The sequence below is a fragment of the Myiozetetes cayanensis genome, unplaced genomic scaffold (genome assembly GCF_022539395.1).
Source record: "Myiozetetes cayanensis isolate MyiCay16 unplaced genomic scaffold, myiCay2020 scf13, whole genome shotgun sequence".
NCBI classification, from domain to species: domain Eukaryota; kingdom Metazoa; phylum Chordata; class Aves; order Passeriformes; family Tyrannidae; genus Myiozetetes; species Myiozetetes cayanensis.
The window spans coordinates 3,989,538-4,006,575 of record NW_026086937.1 but is presented as its reverse complement, the minus strand read 5'-3'; the positions used below and the strand labels follow the sequence as shown (position 1 = coordinate 4,006,575).

At 46.5% G+C, this 17,038-nt stretch overlaps 1 long non-coding RNA gene across 2 annotated transcripts; it reads right to left on the bottom strand.

Moving 5' to 3' along the window:
- Positions 1–2,441: 2,441 nt before the first annotated feature.
- Positions 2,442–16,728, bottom strand: LOC126636280 (uncharacterized). 2 transcript variants are annotated; one of them, XR_007627943.1, is made up of 6 exons: positions 12,323–12,443; positions 12,135–12,229; positions 11,768–11,871; positions 4,790–4,914; positions 3,765–3,926; positions 2,442–2,584 (listed from the first exon to the last, which is right to left on the bottom strand). It is a non-coding gene; the product is annotated as an uncharacterized LOC126636280 (long non-coding RNA). The 2 variants fall into 2 exon arrangements; XR_007627944.1 differs by lacking the exons at positions 4,790–4,914; positions 12,323–12,443 and adding an exon at positions 16,590–16,728.
- Positions 16,729–17,038: the final 310 nt, after the last annotated feature.

Sequence of the window (17,038 nt, the reverse complement as noted above, 5' to 3'; positions counted from 1 at the left end):
CTGCTGTTGATTGTGCAGGAGCCTACCTGGTTTTGTTGTCCTGGTTCAGAAGCGTCCTCCACCCGGCTCCTGGGCAGCGCAGAGTCCCCCTGGTTCACGTAATGAGATCCCCAGGCAGAGCTGAAACCCTGACCTAGATTTCAATGGCTCTCTGGAGCTGTGTTTAGGCCTCTTCAGCATGGCTGTGTTTACTCCCTTAAATTGCAGATAAACTGCAAATTAAAGAGAGCTTTAGGTCTTCCCCCCCCCACTTTAAGCACATTCATCTCTTACTTAGTTGTCCTGGGTTTGCCTTTCTTTGTTAGATGTTCCAGGAGACAACTTGAATCAAAACTAAGAATTGCTCAAACTGGTTGCAAATCTTAGCATCCAATCTTGGAAAAGCAGCATGAGCAGACCAGCAGTAATTTCATTGGGAAGGAGGACGACATCCTGAGTGAGCACACAGAGCTCATTAGCATCGAGTTATTATTCTGCATTATGGTGTGTCCCAGGTGCAATTACAGCTCCAGGATGCAGGTCTCTGCGCATGGCTAAGGATGGTGATTAAACTCCAACACAGGGGTGAAGGAAAGGAATGTTATTCCATTTCCCTGACAGTGAATTGCAAAAAGACAAGGTAAGTCTGAATATCAGTACAAAGCAACAGAGAACCAGAGGTGGCTCTCGGGAGCTGTGTGGTCTGATGGCTCTGGAGGTCCCATCACCAACACTGCTGGGGTGTCCAGCCCCTCTCCCCTGCAGGGTATTACTTGGGTATTTGGACCTAACTTGCAGAAATCACCAGGATCAGTCAGATGCTTTCCCAGTGGATATCAGTGGCAGCAGGATTAGGCCACTGCAGAGGATTATGGAAAACCCTCAAATAGAAGGAGGCCCTTCCCCTTCCAAAAACAACCATGGATTTGGGGAAGGAAGAGCCCAAAGACTGACCCCCTTCCATCACAGTATGTGATGGCTGCTGTTGCTGTGCGGGCACGTCCTCGCCACAGGAGCTGGGGAGGGTATTAAAACCCAGTGATATCTCATGGGAAACAAGCAGAGCGGGGCGTTCCCACATTTCCTTTGCTAGCTTGCCACTTTGGAACGTGTGGAGCCCTTTATCCAGGCTGCAGTCACAGACACAGGAGGGGCTATTCAGCTCCTTGAGCAGTGATTTTGTAGTTGTTTCGAAACCTGCCAGTGGACAAGCTGGAGGTCCTTGGCTGGGGCCACTCCAGAGCAGGTGTGGGTGTGGGCAGCAGGTGCTGAAGCCTTGTGCACATTAAAAAGCAAACGAGTGGGTGACAATTGAAGTGTTGCATATTTCTGCCTGAAAAGAGCTCTCCCACAGCCTCACCCCGCTTATTTCAGCACAGCACTGAGCTGCCATAATTTACACTTACCAGAAGAGAGAAGACATTAGAACGTTTAACTTCTTTAAATAAATATTTTCTATTTTAGTGCCCAGCGTTGTGCACTTCCTTTGCAGCCCAGCCCAGAGATCTCAGCAAAGGTTGACAGTACTTGCGACGGCAAAAATACGTTTTCAATATCATTTTTAGAAATCCTTGTCAGTGTTTGGATATTTGCAGAGCTGTGAAAGGCCAGCTGCCCCCAGAAGAGCTGTCACCCAAAGGGAGCTTCCCAGCAGCCAGTCTCATGGTGACACGGGTGGGAGGCACAGGTCTCCTCTGCAGGCTTAGGTGGGAGCTGGGGAAGAGCTCTGTCCTTCTCAGCCCAGCAGTTTGCATTCTGGAATAATCCTGCTGAGGGGAAAAAAAACCAAACAGCAGGGCTGAGAGGTGGAAAAGAGTGGCAGAATTGATGTTCCTTCAGTGCTCGAAGTCAGGCAGGGATGGATGAGTTTTTAAGGTGCAGAAGGGAATCCAGCTCTGGTTTTGAATGTGTGGGAAGCTGCAGGTAAAGTCCGAACTTCCTTTTCACCTCTGGTTTTGCTTTGTGTCAGGTCAGACCCCACTCTCGCTTGGCTGAAAGTTACCACACTAAAAAGCTTTGGAGTGACACTGGTAGGGATGGGGAGCAAGGGGAGCCAGCCCACCCACTCCCATCACAACACCTCTGCCAGGCTGGGCAAACCCCTAAAGACCTTCCCACCACGTGAAGTGCTGTGACCCTGCAGTGGAACCACCTCCTCCTGGGCATGGAACCCCGTACCCCAGACCACATCCACCACTCGGGCTGACAGCTGGCCTGAAGGAGAGCAGCAAAGTTTTGTCCATGAAGGGGCATTAGCTTTCCTTTCAACAGTTGACTGAGGAAATGTTTGGATGCTGGTCCTCAAAGTGAGGTGGGTTTTACATTTCTGCTGTTGTGCAGAGGCTTGTGAGAGCCAGGCACTGCCTGGCACAGCACTGCCTGCAGCAGCCATTCCAGCAGCAACTGGGGCTGTTTCTACTCCGACCATTTTCCCCACAGAGACATTCATGAAATTACCTCTGCTCAAAGCCCAGAGCTGGCCCTGCTTGTGCAGCCTGAACACTGCCCTGCTGTTTTCAGCCGTGGCTGTCAGTAACCCTTTTGCAGGACGAAATCCCTGTCTCTGAAGCACTTGCACCAGTAGCCTCTTCTGTTCGTTGTTCATCTACAAAACATGACTGTAAAATGAGACAGTTGATTAAATGAGAAAAATCTACTTTTTCCCAGCCACCCTGATGGCACTATTGTGCCCTGCTGTGCTGGCCATGACCATGTACTCTGTGGTGCCCAGGAAGTCTCCCTGTTTGGGGTTACCTCCACTGGTGCAACTCACTGGTGAGGCTGTTTGGTGCGTCACCCACCCCATCCCACTCTCAGCTCCACTTTGTTCCTCTGCTCCTCCATATGGCACAAACTGGGGCTGTGATGCTGATTAAAAAGATATTTAAATTTTATCTCATTGAATTTACATCTTCAAAGGTCTCTGAAAAATGTAAGTCTCAAAAAAAAAAAATCATTAAAATATAAAATGTATTTTGGGGAAAAAGAAAAAGCAGCACATTTTTGAAACAGCTCCTGTTTTAAGCATATGTGAGAAAAGGCAAGGAAACAGAGGGCTGGACTGATGAGTGAAGTGTGGAAACCCATTTTCTCTCCTTTGTTAAGTAGCTGGGGCAGTCACCAGTGGCTCAGAGGGCAGCTCTCCAGGCTTGCCCTTCCCAGTGACCGTGGGCATGTCCTGGCTGTCAGCACCTGGGCAGTTCTGCCAGGAGTGGTGTTTTCTCAGGGAGTAAGCAAAAGGGTGTTGAGATGATGCTGAGGGATGCCTGAACTGTGGGTGAGCCTGCCTGGCCATTCAGCTGCCACGAGGGCAGAGGCTGGAGAGTCCCCTCCCTGTTTGAGACTGATGGCTTCTTGGGCTGTGACAGTCCATCAGGGGTTTAATAACTACCTGCATTTTGTGATTTGTCACTGGGAAGATTAATGACCTGTACAAACACAGACTGATACAGTCAAAAAAGATTTGGCTGCTTAAATCTGTAGATTCTAGAACAGATGGCTGCTGCAGGACCCCACTGCCTCAATAAAAGAGGGGTCTGGGGTGCAGGAAAGAAAAGCCCATCCCTGCCCATGTGTTCCCATTCAACATGCACAGTGCCTTTTCTTTATTTGTTCTGGAATGGCACTGGAGTGACAGGCCACAGTGAGCTGAAACTGCTGACCAGGGCTTAGCTGTAATTACAAAAGCAGCACATGCACGGTGCTGGTGAGGTTGTGCCTGGGGAGCGGTGTGTGGTGCTCTGACAGCCTCCCCACCAACAGCCTTCCCACACCCCTCCACCTACCTCTTCCAGGGGGAAACCACCATGCCAGGAGCCTTCCCTTGACCAGGAGCTGCTGCCAGCATCAGTGGCTGGTCCCTCATCCCAGCTCCCAAGGTTGCTGCATGTCCTCATCAGTCCCAGCAAATCCACTGGTGGGGAACTCAGCCTTCGAATAAGAGACACCTGAGAAAAGTGTTATGATTAAACAACTGAGTACCAACCAGCAGCCCTTGCAGATGCCCCAAAGGTGACATAGGCTTCCTTTAAGCTCTTCTAGATCAGATTCAGGGGAATTCACTTGGCCATGCCAGCACTGCTGGCCCGGGAGCACTGCATCATCCTGGATGGGCACATTAACGTGTGCTTCATTCTCTGTCACATTTAGTATCAGCTGTGATTTCACACGCAGCTGTACATCAGCTCCCTTTTGGTCACAATCTGCCACCCTTTTCTAGCCATTCAAATTTACAGCAACATTAATAGCTCAAAAGTAATAGTGTTTACTGAGTACTAGATTTTAATAAATTAGGATGAAGCAACAGTTCCTAACAAGAACTCCAGAAAACACAAAAGCTGAACTGAATGTAAGCTTTTTCACCTCGATTAACACATCCTTGCCTATTGGCAGAAAGTTTCCATTGCAGCTGTGAGAAAATTATTCCACGAATTATGTCACATCGATTCACACTGAAATTCAAAGCCAGAGAGAAAGCAGAAAAGCATTCCCTATGTTCTTACAGAAAATATCACTGCTTCAATTAGGTGCTACAGATGCTTGGAGTAAACATATTTTCCACCAGTTTTCTTAGAACCATACCCACTTAAATCTCCAATATTCTTCTGCATGTTCATTTTTCATCCCAGTTTAATACCACGCCTCTGGGTGTTAGTGGTTAAAGGGATACTGCCAAGCAAAGAAAGCCAAGAAAAGCTGGGATAAGAAGGGAAAATATGCCCTTTATATAGTAAATAAACTTTTCAGTTTAAATGTTATGGCTGCTGTCAGCATAACTCAGAGGAGGAAAAAAACCCTGTGCTAGTTGTACCTTTCAGTTCTTGGACCATGTGAATGTCCAGTTCTCCAGTTTTGAATCTGCTCCCAATCCAGTGGAAATAATGCACACAACTGAGCATTCAAGTCTCTAATAAATCTCATCTTTGTATGGAATCCCTGGGATTCAGAACAAAAACAAAACTAGATAAGAATTTTTAATATTTCAGTAAATACCATCTTTTTTTTCCAATAAAAACCTGAGTTCTAGGGAGCCCAAAAATCCTCTGGGTGTAACAAGCATGGAGTAATAAGGTCAGAGTTGAAACATGGAGTAACTACTGCATGTGAACTGCACATGAATACATGAGTTACTATGAGTTACTATCGTGTTTATCCTTCCCTTATAAAAGCATGGGCAGGGGAGGAGAGGGGAAGAAATCACTGGGTTTACAGGTGTTCTAAATGCAGCTTACTTTAAAGCTAAAAAATCCTGGCAGATGGTCCCTAACATCTGGGAGAACCTAAATGCCCAGATAAAAAAATTCATTTTCTTTATTCCTCTTTATTGGGACTGTATTTGGTAACAGTGTACCGTGATAAGATCTATTTCCTATGCTTGTCTCTTAAATTTAAATCTCAAAGCAACATTTATAAACATCACAACCTATCAGTTATTACTGTAGTGCAGTATCACTGATCTAAATTCAGATCAGTGACAGTGTGCATAAATATGTCACGTAGAAATACATCTGCAACACTTTCCCAAACAAACCTCTCAGAACTTTTTTTTCTTTTAAGAGATGTCTGAGAAAGAAGAAAAAATAGATTACATTAGCATACCTCATGAAAACAAATGGTTTGACCTTGTAGGAATAAAGGTAGGAACAGCTCTATTAATCACGTAAAACCCCCTAAAATCATAAAGGTTCGCTGTTTTGGGAGGAAGAACCATCTCTCTTTATTCCTGCTTGGCAGCCGCAGGCACAGCAGGCAGCATGGCGAGTGCTCCTAAGCCCTGCAACAACAGTGCTACAGCCATTCCTGCAGCCATTCCAGCAGTCCCAGGGGAGCAGCGTGGGCAGGATGGCACAGGGGTGGGCCCTGACCCTCTCCCAGCCAGCCACCAGTGAGCTGTGAGGGATCCAGTGGGGAGCAGAGCGAGGGTGACACCAGACTCCTGCCTGGCACACCTTGTCCCTCGCTGGCACCTCAGGTCTTGCTGGGTTGCAGCAGCACAGCATCCCTCCCACCCCTACCTTGCCCTTTCCTGTAATTAGCTCTGTTTTCTGTGTAAGGGGGGGAAAATCTGGGTTTCCCTCTTCTGATTGACTGCTGCCACAGCTCCCCCAGCCACCCCAGGGATGCCAGGCAGGTTTTGCTGTTCATCAATCGCACAGGAAGATCACAGATCCTCTTTGTTTAGGATAGCAGGTCAAGGCTGTTCCCAGCTGAAATACCACAGGAGGAAACAACAATCAAATGAAGTGTAGCTGATTCTCAGCCCCAGCACTGCACTGAGAACCCTCTGTGCCAGCTTTCCAGGGGCTGAGGGGAGTGAGCAGCTCTATTTTGCTTGCTAAATTAGCCACTAGGGTAGCAAGTGCTATCTGCAACAGCTGTATACCTGAAAAATCTAGAAAATATTCCCATCAGAGGCCTGGGAGTAAGAGACCTGGAGACACATGGGTTGGATGATTTTAAAGGTTGGATCTCTCTCTCCTTCTGCCATAAACACAGGTGGGAGTAGACAGGTGACGGGAGGATGCTGGTAAACAGAACCTGCAGAAGGCCCAGCTGTTATAAGAAACATAGATGGAACGGGCATATTTTCTTTAAACCAAGCAAAATCTAACCTTAGCAGTTTGTTTCCATAGCCCAAGCCCCTTTACAGTACATCAGCCGTTCTTGGTCCAACCCCTTCCCTCCCTCACCTCTCCATCCAGCTCCCAAGGTCTCTGTGGGGAGACAGCATCACTCCTGTGCACAGGCTGCCCAAAGTGCTGCAGGTTTCTTCCCTTCCAGCACCAATGATGGTGTTCCCTGCAGGCCCTTCCTCCTCTTCTGCTGCCTGCTTGCTGGGCTGTCTCATCTGCCTCCACCTGCCTCACCCCACTGCTCTGGCTGGTCTCCAGCTACAGCTTTAGGACTTGGATGTCAAGGGCTAGTCACACACAGAAAGGCAAATGAAAAACAGGGCTGTCATTCATTCCAAAGCAATTGAAAATCAAATTGCTGCACTATGTATCTAATTCTGAAGACCTCAGTTTGAAAGGGTTGATTCGCCGAGTTCTTTCAATATTTCTGCCCCACCTCAAGGCAGCAGCTTGAGATTTTCTTCCTGTCCCCTCATAACAGAGCAGTTCTCTCCTCCCCACAGTGGTATTTGTCTTGCCTATTGTCAGCTCAGAAACTTTGCAATCAGCTAAAAAAGGGTTTTTACCCCCCCATACCCAGAATGGGACATTACTCTCCAGCGAGGTCAGGTGTTCTCCAGAGACCTTCCCTTATCTTTGGCCAACTAAATAGTTGCATGCAAGGAGAAGAGAGAGAAATGAGAAATTCCCTTTTGCAAACATTGACATAGTCTGCAAGAAATTCATAGGCTGACAAGATAAAATGAGAGTGCTTTTAATAGCAAAAATATGTTTTCTTTGGCCTATATGCAACCCAGGGCTTTCCAGGTGCTCAAGTTTAAACTAGAGAGACATTAATTATTAAACAGGCACAAGAGGAGACCTGAGGAAATTATTCCTCCTTTCTCCTGTTCAGTGTTAGGGTACAGCTAACCCTGGATCTGGGGTCACAGAGGGATTTTTCACCTGTGTTTAGTTTTCTCTTCATTTCCTTCCTGCTAAAGATCTCCCTGGTGCACAAAGCCTTGGGGTTTATCCATGCTCTCTTAACAGGAGCACAGCTCTGGGGCTTTGGGTGAGCCCAGTCTGGAGTTCACTGCTCGGGCCCCAAAGACAGACACTCTCCCTCAGTGGTGCAGCTGTACCAAAAAGTGATAAAGGCAGTTTCACGTTTCAGTTCTTTATCTGGTTGTTACAAGGAGTGTGTGTGGGGAGGCAGAATTGCTCTTTTCTCAACACCAGGTAAACCCAGCCTGCCAGGAAACTGAGAGGATGCCAAAGGGACAATGCAGCACCTGTCCCCTGAGAGAAGATTGTCTCCTTCCTGGCTATGCTGCCCGTGCACCAGACCCTGGTGTGCATGGGCTGGTCACCCAAGTCATCCCTCTGACCCCAGCGCTGGTTAGAAACACAGGCAATTCATCTCCTGCCTAAATTTACAGCAAACGCTTCCTGTCCTGGCACTGGAACTGCTCCGAGGGATTGTCCTGGGAAATGAACAGCTCTAACAATTTCCAGAAGCCAGTGACGGTGCACGCTGTTCCCAGGGCAGATGACTCAGTGGATTTATCTTGTTTTCTCTCAGCCTCAGACACCAGAGCCCCCAGAAGAACATTTTCCTTAGCTTTTGCCCCACAGCATCCTGGCTTTACACGTGGTGTGAGGCAGACGCTGCTGGGAAGGCACAGGGAGCTGACTCTTCCTGCCCAGGGCGGGGAGGAGCACTCCCTGTACAAACACCAATAGTAAGCTGGTGTTGGCTTCTGCCAGGCTTTTACCATCACCACCTTGTAGTGGGTGTTTCCTGGCTATGACATTCCACGCTGGCTGCATTTTTTCTCACAAGAGTTTGCACAAGGTGGGACTACTTTAACTCAATTAGGAGAACAAACCAAACCCCAATTGATCAGAAATTATTCAGATGAGTCTCTTCTTACGCTCATTTTTTAGGCTGGGTTGAACAATATTTTCTCCACACTTAACTAGGGTGGAAACAATGTAGATTTGGGGAGGAGCCCTTAGATAAAGCTAAGGCATATTGCATAAGACAGACTTTGTGAGAGAATGGAGCTGAAATAGGACAGAATAATACAGGCAAAAGGGACACATGTTCCTCATCTATCACATGATTTTATAAGATGCTGTAAGTGAAGTTAGTTCTAAGAGCTGGCTGCAACTGGTCTTTCCAAGGAACTTTCAAGAGAAATCAGTATGGCTTCAACTTTATGTTAACTTTCCATATGGGAACTTCGTTTGCTGTGTAAAACTTCATTTCTCTTCATACCTCCAAGTGGAGCATGAGTGGGGTGATGCTGGGAGCCTCCTCTTTGCCCACTGGATCAAGTCTGTTATCTTTTCTATCCCGAGTAGGATTCCCACTAAGGCAAAATAATCCAACTGTATTCTGTAAAGCAGCTCCTCCAAGCTGTACAGAACATCTTCTGAGGTTGTGTTGGAATACCTCAGAGCTGCAAAACCCCCAGTGAAACCTCACAACACTCACAACCAACAGGAAACAGCTCAGAAGAACTGCAGGGAAACAATGAAAAGTCATTTCATGCTTTTAACACTGGCAGAAGACCTCAGTCTTTACCTGCACAGCAGCAGCCCTGTCACACAGGGAACGAGATGGGATGCCAGTACTCGATCCCACACTTTTCCAAGCAATCCAGTGATATTCTGATTCCTACGCTCTTCCAACCCAAAGCTGAGCACTTGCTTCTCACTTCCCCCATGCCCCTGTTGCCCAGCCATGCAGCCCCACGTGCAGGGGAGGTGCTTCCCACCTTGGCCAGGGACTGCCACCAGCTGAGAGTGCCAGGCAAGGCCGTGTCCAGGGGGGCATGCACAGAGGTGGTGACTAAATACAGCCCATTGTAACTCTCTGCAAGGTGGGAACACTCTGCACGAGGTGAAGTCAGAGCCGTGCTGCTGTCCTTGGCCAAGGTATTGAACTGCTCCATCTCTCAAATGCATTTGTTCACTCTTCATTTAGAACAGCAGTGCTTTCTTTAAGGCACAGCTGATGACAGGAGAAGAACTATCTGCCCTGGCCACCTCTATTGCAATCCTTGGAAAATATTTTGGCTCAGCCTTTGGCTGTCTCTGGGGCCACTGTGTATCTGTTCCATCAACCCTGACTTACCAGACCTTAAGGTGGGCCATGGGTGATGGTTCAAGAATCTGGTTTTTTCCCATTTGAAACTCTGTTTGGCTTTGTCCTAAAGCAGAACAGAAAAGGTCGTGTTTTGCAACCTCCCTTGAAGCATGGGAGCTCAGAACACTCTTGGCTCAGACATTCCTTGTGGGGAATCAGCTGCCTGTACCTGCTCAGATGAGCTCAGAGGCCCCGTGCTCTTCAGTGCAGCACCTGCCCCACAGAGAGTCAGTCACAGGACAGTGTTCAGCTACTGAGGTTTAGCCACAACGCTGGCACAGAGCCGCTGTTGTAAAAGCAGACAAGTATCAACATTTCGTCAACGTATCCCAGAGGAAATGTCTCCTCCTGATTTCCTTGATGGAGGATTGAACTCCCCTGCTCTGACAAATCAAGTGTGGCATTCTTCTTTCTTAAAAAAAGAAACACTATGTTTTACTGAAACCACATATTTATCTCGGGAAACAGTGAGGGCAACCTCCCAGCAAGCTCAGCTTGAGCAATCTGTTGATCTGTACAGCCTCTGCCACCAAGACACACCGGCTTTCCAGTCAGGAAGTGTCTTCCCAGCCTGGTACACTACATCATGCTGCTTTATTGTCATCAGAGTTTCAACTGAGAATAAGAATGGGAAAACTGTTATACAGGCACACGGGTATTTTCCTGTGCCAAAGAAGGTTCATTGCCACATCCACACCATGAAAGGTATAGAAGTTGCTCAGAATTTGTGTTAAAACTGGTAAGCAAAAAAAAAAACCTCCTAACCTGCCCGACCAAAAAAAAGTCCCATAATTTTGCTGCTTATTCAGTTTGGTCACAACAGACCAGATGTTTTCAAGCTGCTGGACAGAGAGCTCGACAGCGAGTTCAGCTCAGTGTCAGCTGTGAGTCTGAACTACAGGCATAAGGACGTAAGTGCTATGGACAAAATCATCTAATCATCTAATTTTTCTAGATTAGGTGATGGCTTGAACTCAAATACCTGCCACAGTTAAAAGCAGACCTTTTGGAAGGATGGAAGGCAAGGGGAAAGGGATATGGTGCTTATCCAGTTAGCACAGATTGTTCTTTTGAGAAATTACCAGACTTGTAAGAAAGATCTAAATAAAAGGTTGTATACATAACAGGAGTTTAGGAAACTTATGAATTGGGAAAAACTTGAACATTTGACAGGTATGATAATGACTTTCTGGAATCAGTGATGGATGCTGAGTCACGGACATTTTGGGCAAAAAAAGGGGTTCTTACCAATAACCCTGCTGGGATGTCAGGGCCTATATGCATCTGTAAACCTATTTTGTTCTCCTACAGATACTGTCCTGCAAAGTGCATAGACAGGTAATTGCCAAAGCTGTAACCACCCAGAGCACAAAGTGTATTTTCAAAGAAAGGTGATTTTATAAGAAGTAACAAGGGAGAACATAGTAAGGATCTCCTTTGGAGAAGGCTGCACCAATACCATAAAACCTGGAAGGGGATCTTTGCACTAAGAGCAGGAGCTTTGATAAATAAGAGCACAACAGAGCAGAAAGCAAGACCCTCACAGACATGCACTCTTAGCCTTCAAGTGTGGTGAAACCTGTGCTAGCCCAAGCCCAGCACGTGGAGCCTGCTGAGCCCGACTCTCTGGGACATTTCCCTGACCTGGGTCGAAAAACTGAACGTGCAGAACATCGGTTTTGCAATATGTTAGTTGTACTTGCTAAATAACTTTCCATAACACATGCAGATACCATCTTTTGTCACGGCCTAGAAAACACTTTAAACAACTGTTTCCTCAAAAATCAAACCAAAATTTATATTGAGCTGAAAGATGATGACAGACTTCTGTGGGATTAAGCAATTTCTCTCAGCATTTTTGTGGGTTGAACTAAACGGAGAGATTACAAGCAGAAAGGAAAGAACCACCCCCAGATTTTCCATTTTCAAAAAAAAAAAAAAAAAAAAAAAGAGGAAAAAAGAGTGAGGAAACATTCTGAAAGAACTGTAGAAGATAAACAGCTAGTTAGACATGACGTACCACAGCCTTGACCTCCCATCAACAACTGTCTGTTATTTCCGTTCAAATCAGTTGCTGATATGGTTTTCTTCTCACCCAGCAGCTCCAGCTGTTTCTGAACATTTCTGCTTGCAAAAGGAGAGCGTGCACAGGAACAAAAGTAGAACATAGTAAAAAAAAAAAACAAAAAACAAAAAAAACCCAGTAAAAATTTTGGCTCTATGAGCACCAAGAGACCAACCACGAATGCAGCACCTCTTCCAACAGCTCTTCAGTGCCAAGGCTGGCACACAATAATCCCCTGGGAGGGCAGAGCAGCTCTGCATCGCTGCCTGTCCCTAGAGCCAGACTAAGGATAAGTTTGGGCAGGTACAGGCCCATCACTCACCCTCCAACAGCAACAGAAGCAGGACAAGCATCACAGATAAGCAGGCTGCTCCTCCAGAGCAATTCAGGGAAGTTGCAATGAGTCACTTGTAGTCACTGAGGGGAAAAAACCCAGACATAGGTATTAAGAAGTGGGATGGATTGATTTCATCATCTTCATAATAGGAATCTCAGATTAAAGCACCTCACCTGCTGCTTCAGGAGCACTGTACAGCCCTCCAGACATCAGAGTTGGCTGTTTTGAATGCACAACATGTACAATTGATAGGAGAATAAACCTGAATCATGCTGGATGCTGTTGTTAAAACAGTTAGGAGAAAATGTAGTCATCTACCACAGAAAACCACATCATAAAATTAGAGATGAAGCCTGCCAGGATGGATTTAACTCTATTTATGAAGTGCCTGTCAGTGATGTGGTACTGTCCAAAACAATTAAACAATATACTTGATTGCTAGAGGAAGGACCAAAGATCAACTGAAGTTCACAGAGGGGCTTATGCATTTTCATTTTACTGGAATGCACACCCTCTATGTATGTTGGAACTCATGATGTGCTTCTCTGTTATACTTTGTGCATAAAAACCAGAATTCATATTGCTGTTTGGGCCTTTAAATTCACACAAGGGTTTTAGTTCTGACATGGCCTCCATGCTCCAGGTGCCCCCACTAACCCAGTGATGCACAGGGAAGTAAATGTTGCCTCAAGCCTGGGCAGCCCATTCTCCCCAAACACCCTGTGGATGCCCCAGCCATCACTGGCCTGTTGTCAAAGGCTAGCAGTAGAGTAGATTAGAGTCACTTTTCAGCATTTCTGTCACTTGGACTTGGTGACACAAATCTGTGGACCTCTTTCATACTGTAGAGAGGAGATAAATCCTGCCACCTGAGATAGATCTCACTGCGAATGATGCTTATGTCCAACACGTCACTCAGCAAGTCAATGCAGCAAGTCTCACTGAAAGGGTCTGTGGGGCAGTGCCTTCATAGATTAATTCTTGCAAGGACCTGAAAATTGGTAACTAATGTCTCAAATAGTAAATCAATAAGTTCTAGGATATTAAATCTGAAATAGAGTAAAAAGAGTGAAGCAAATAGCAGTATCTTATACAGAGAAGAAAAGTAATCTACAAAGACTTTCTAAATAAGGCTGGGAAGTTCAGATTTAAATCTCTTTTTAAGTCAGTGGTAAAAGAGGAAACATTTAAGTTTTTACAGCTACTAACTGCTCGTTGTGTGATCATGAAAGAGTTAAATACCGAAGGCCAGCAGTTTTTCCAGAGTGTTTTGCATTTTTCGGTTCTCAGACTGAGAGCCATTGAGCACATTACCACACGCAAACCTCTCTCAGACCAGATGCCAGAGCCTGGGAGGCTTGGGCACTGCTGAGCTGCTCCTGCGAGCTGGGGCAGCAGCCAAGCCACACAGAAAAGGACAAGTCAGGTAACTCCTGACGGCAGCTGTTTTTCCGCTTACGCCTCTGACTCCGAAGAAGCACAGAAACCAAAATCCAACAGCACATCGCAGTGCACGGGAGGTCAGGCAGGGAGAGCAAAGGGGGCAGAAGGAGCTGCCCCAAAGACAGGCTGAGTCACCTGATGCTAGGATTAGGGTCAGCTATAATGCAGCACAGGATGGGGTAGGGAAAGGTTTGGAACACAAACGCCCAGCCCCACTGCAGCCCAAGGACAACGTGCAGGGAGGAGAGTGGGACAGCAGGCAGCTCCAGGGGGAGAAAAGTGCCCCAAGCAACACAGGGTCCCACTCTACCACTCTATGCAGCAGTAGAGTTTTGAGTTTCCCCTTATATTCAGAACATCTGGTTCGTTATTTTCAATTAAAAAGAAGCTGTACCAGCTCTGTCAAGGACACTGCCCCTCAGACTGCTTTTCTGCACGGCACACTGAGACGATTTAGAGGGCGAGAGAACCTGGGTTTGGAAACCCAAATGTTTGGGGGGGGGTGGGCAGTGTAACAAAACTTCCTGATGAGATGGACGCATGTGATGCCCCTTCCCTTGCTGTTCTCCTTGACTCAGGCATCTGTAAGCACTTCGGATCATCTGGAAGTGACATATGGAAGAAGTTGGATTTTAAGCAGAGCCGACTCTCTGCTGATAATAGACACAAGATGGTTGATAACCTGGATCTGAAGGGCCAGTTCTCTCTCAGTCCCCTGTGGAGGAATATTCAACAGATAAATTTTAATAGGTAATAAAACCGTGTGGGATTCACCAGCTTGGACAATAATTCATTATTAACAATCAGTGCTTCGTCCTCTGCTAATACAGTTAGACTGAGTAACTGAAGAGGATAAATTGCTGTTGAAATACCTGTACAAAAAAAAGAAAACAAACCCAAATATTCCATGTATTTTGCTTGTAGTAATGTATATTCATCTTCCTAATTTTGTTAGGCTCTGATTTCTGATTATGTACAATCCAAGTGACAAAACATATAGCAGTAATTAGCAACTTGCACACAGCAAAAAACAAAGGTGCTCCCAGGGGTTTCATGCCTGTCTCTGCTCCCTCTTTGAAGTGGTGATGGGGTTGCTGAGTTGTGATTGTTAAATAAAAACAGGCAAACAGAGAGCAGTACTTACACAAACTGTGATCAGGACTGCGCCACCCTGCCTTGACCCTTGTTTAGAGGAAAGATCTATTCGTTTCCCAAGGAAGCTGTCCAGGCCAGCCCATGCTGCTCAGAGCAGAGCTGGGCAGTGAGGCAGGGGACAGGGCTGTCATCCTCTCTGGGCAGCACCAGCTCCCAGGACCTCGGCAGCCCTCACCTTCTGCAGCAAAACCACTCGTAAGGGGTTCGACTCAGCAGAGCTGTGTGGCACTCAGTGAAGCTGTGCAGCTCTACAGCTGCCCACAAGATGGAGAGTCACAGCTCTAAAAGTTAGTGCTACAAAGGCCTGACCCTGTTGGTTGCAGCAGAATCTCTTATCTTTCCAGACAGGTACTCTGCTGTATTCAAGCAGAGATGCTTTTTACCTCCGCATTATCTTGATCTTTCCAAAGCTGATCGTGTTCTGTCACACAGGCAGGACCCACCATGCCAAGACACAGGAGCATGAAAAGCATCAGTTTAAAGTCACATCATAGCAGTGATTTTGAAAGATGCCTTGAATGCACAGACACAGCCATCTGCTGCAATATGTGTATGGATTGAAGGTTCTCTGTGCTCTGCCAAACAGCTCCAGACCTGTGAAGGATTCCTGTGGCAAAGCCTTGACAAGTCAGAGAATATTCCCATTCATTTTCCTCTCTCTGTAAATTGGCCAAAGCCACCTCCTGCAGCTCTGGCCTCAGCAGAGCTCCTGGGCAGTGGGATTATTTCTTCCCAGGATCCTACACACTCATAACGCTCAGTGCTCCTTCCACTAACGAGGTTGAAAACCCTAATGGCAAGCAAGGATGAAAACCCACTGGTGGCACATGATTTTTGGCTCATGCCCTTCTCTGTGTGCCTCTGTTCCAGTCCCACTGGAAATCTGTTGAGTTTACTCAGAAATGGAGTGTCAGTCAGGCCTCAGCCTCTGCTTGTGTTGTTGAGGATGCAGAGGTACTTCTGCATCATGACCCAGTCTTACCTCTTCCTTCTTTGCCTCAGTATAATTATGCCCTAAAATACATGTTCTGGCATGAGAACAAGAGAAGATACCAAAATATCTTCACATTATTTAATAAAAGATTTAAAATGAAACTGCCAGCTGTAATTCCCTCCCTGCATCTACAATTTCACCTGAAGCAGAGTTATTATGGCTTTCTTTTTAAAGATTTTGTGGAGAATTAAAGAAATGGGCTTGACCATCAGTACAGCTCAACTGTGCAGGATGCCTCCCCCCCACCTCCCAGGGTGTTTTCCCTAAAGCTATAAAATAAACAAATACAATCCCCTAGGTTCAGGAGCAAGAAGGTGCTTTGGAATTTCAGACCAAGGTCCCAGGACAGGGACCACAGCTGAAAAATGCATCTGGCATGAGAAAATAGGTGCCAGGGGTGTTTGCTGGTAAGCAGCTGAGCTTTGTTACAAGGCACCTTTCCCTCATGCAGGTCACAGTTACACAGGACAGCAATGCCAGGAGCTAATGGGACATCCATCCTCACTCCAGTGCTGACTGTTCTACACTTGGCACTCAGGACTCCAGAGCTTTAGAGCACACAAAATCTGGCAAAGCAAGTGGCTCCTGCTCTTCGGGGTCATAGGGATGCTGCATCCAGGAGCCCAGCTGCATTTGTAAACACCTTTTCAGTTTTCATACTTGCTCCTCTCCCAGGACGTTGTGAGCAAAACTCAGCTAAATACTTCCCCCTGATCAGAAAGAAGAATTAAGTGGTGGCACCACCCCACAGCCTCCTGTTAGAAATCGATGTAGCGATAAGGAGGATGGCAAACTCACCTGGGAAAAGGGAGAGGGAGATGCAGACAAACAAGTGAGAAGCCTCTTACCATTTCAAAGTGAGATTCTGCTGCACAAGGTGATGTAACACAGCAACATGGGTGCTTCACATTGCCTGTGGTGATACCAGGGTGAATTCTCTCATCAAGAAAGTGTGAAGAAGCTCTAGCAGCAGCAGGCAAATAAGCACCTGGAAAGGTGTTTAGAGGGAAGCATTTTTTAAAGCTATTTTATTGTCTACAAGCCTTTTACTACCTTTAAAAAATACCAAGTGCTGCTTACCCTTCAGAGGAACCTGGGAGCAGGATGAGCATGGGTGCCAGGGCACAACAAGCATTCATTTTTAAATACATTGCCAGTTTTGTCTGTGTTTGGAGGAGGAGGCATGCCTGGCAGACAGCAGAACAAGAACCACGCTGGGGAAAGAGAACAATGTTCAAATTAGGTGGGAGGAGATGGAGAGGAGGAAAAAATCTGGATTTTCTGCAGTTTGAAGGTG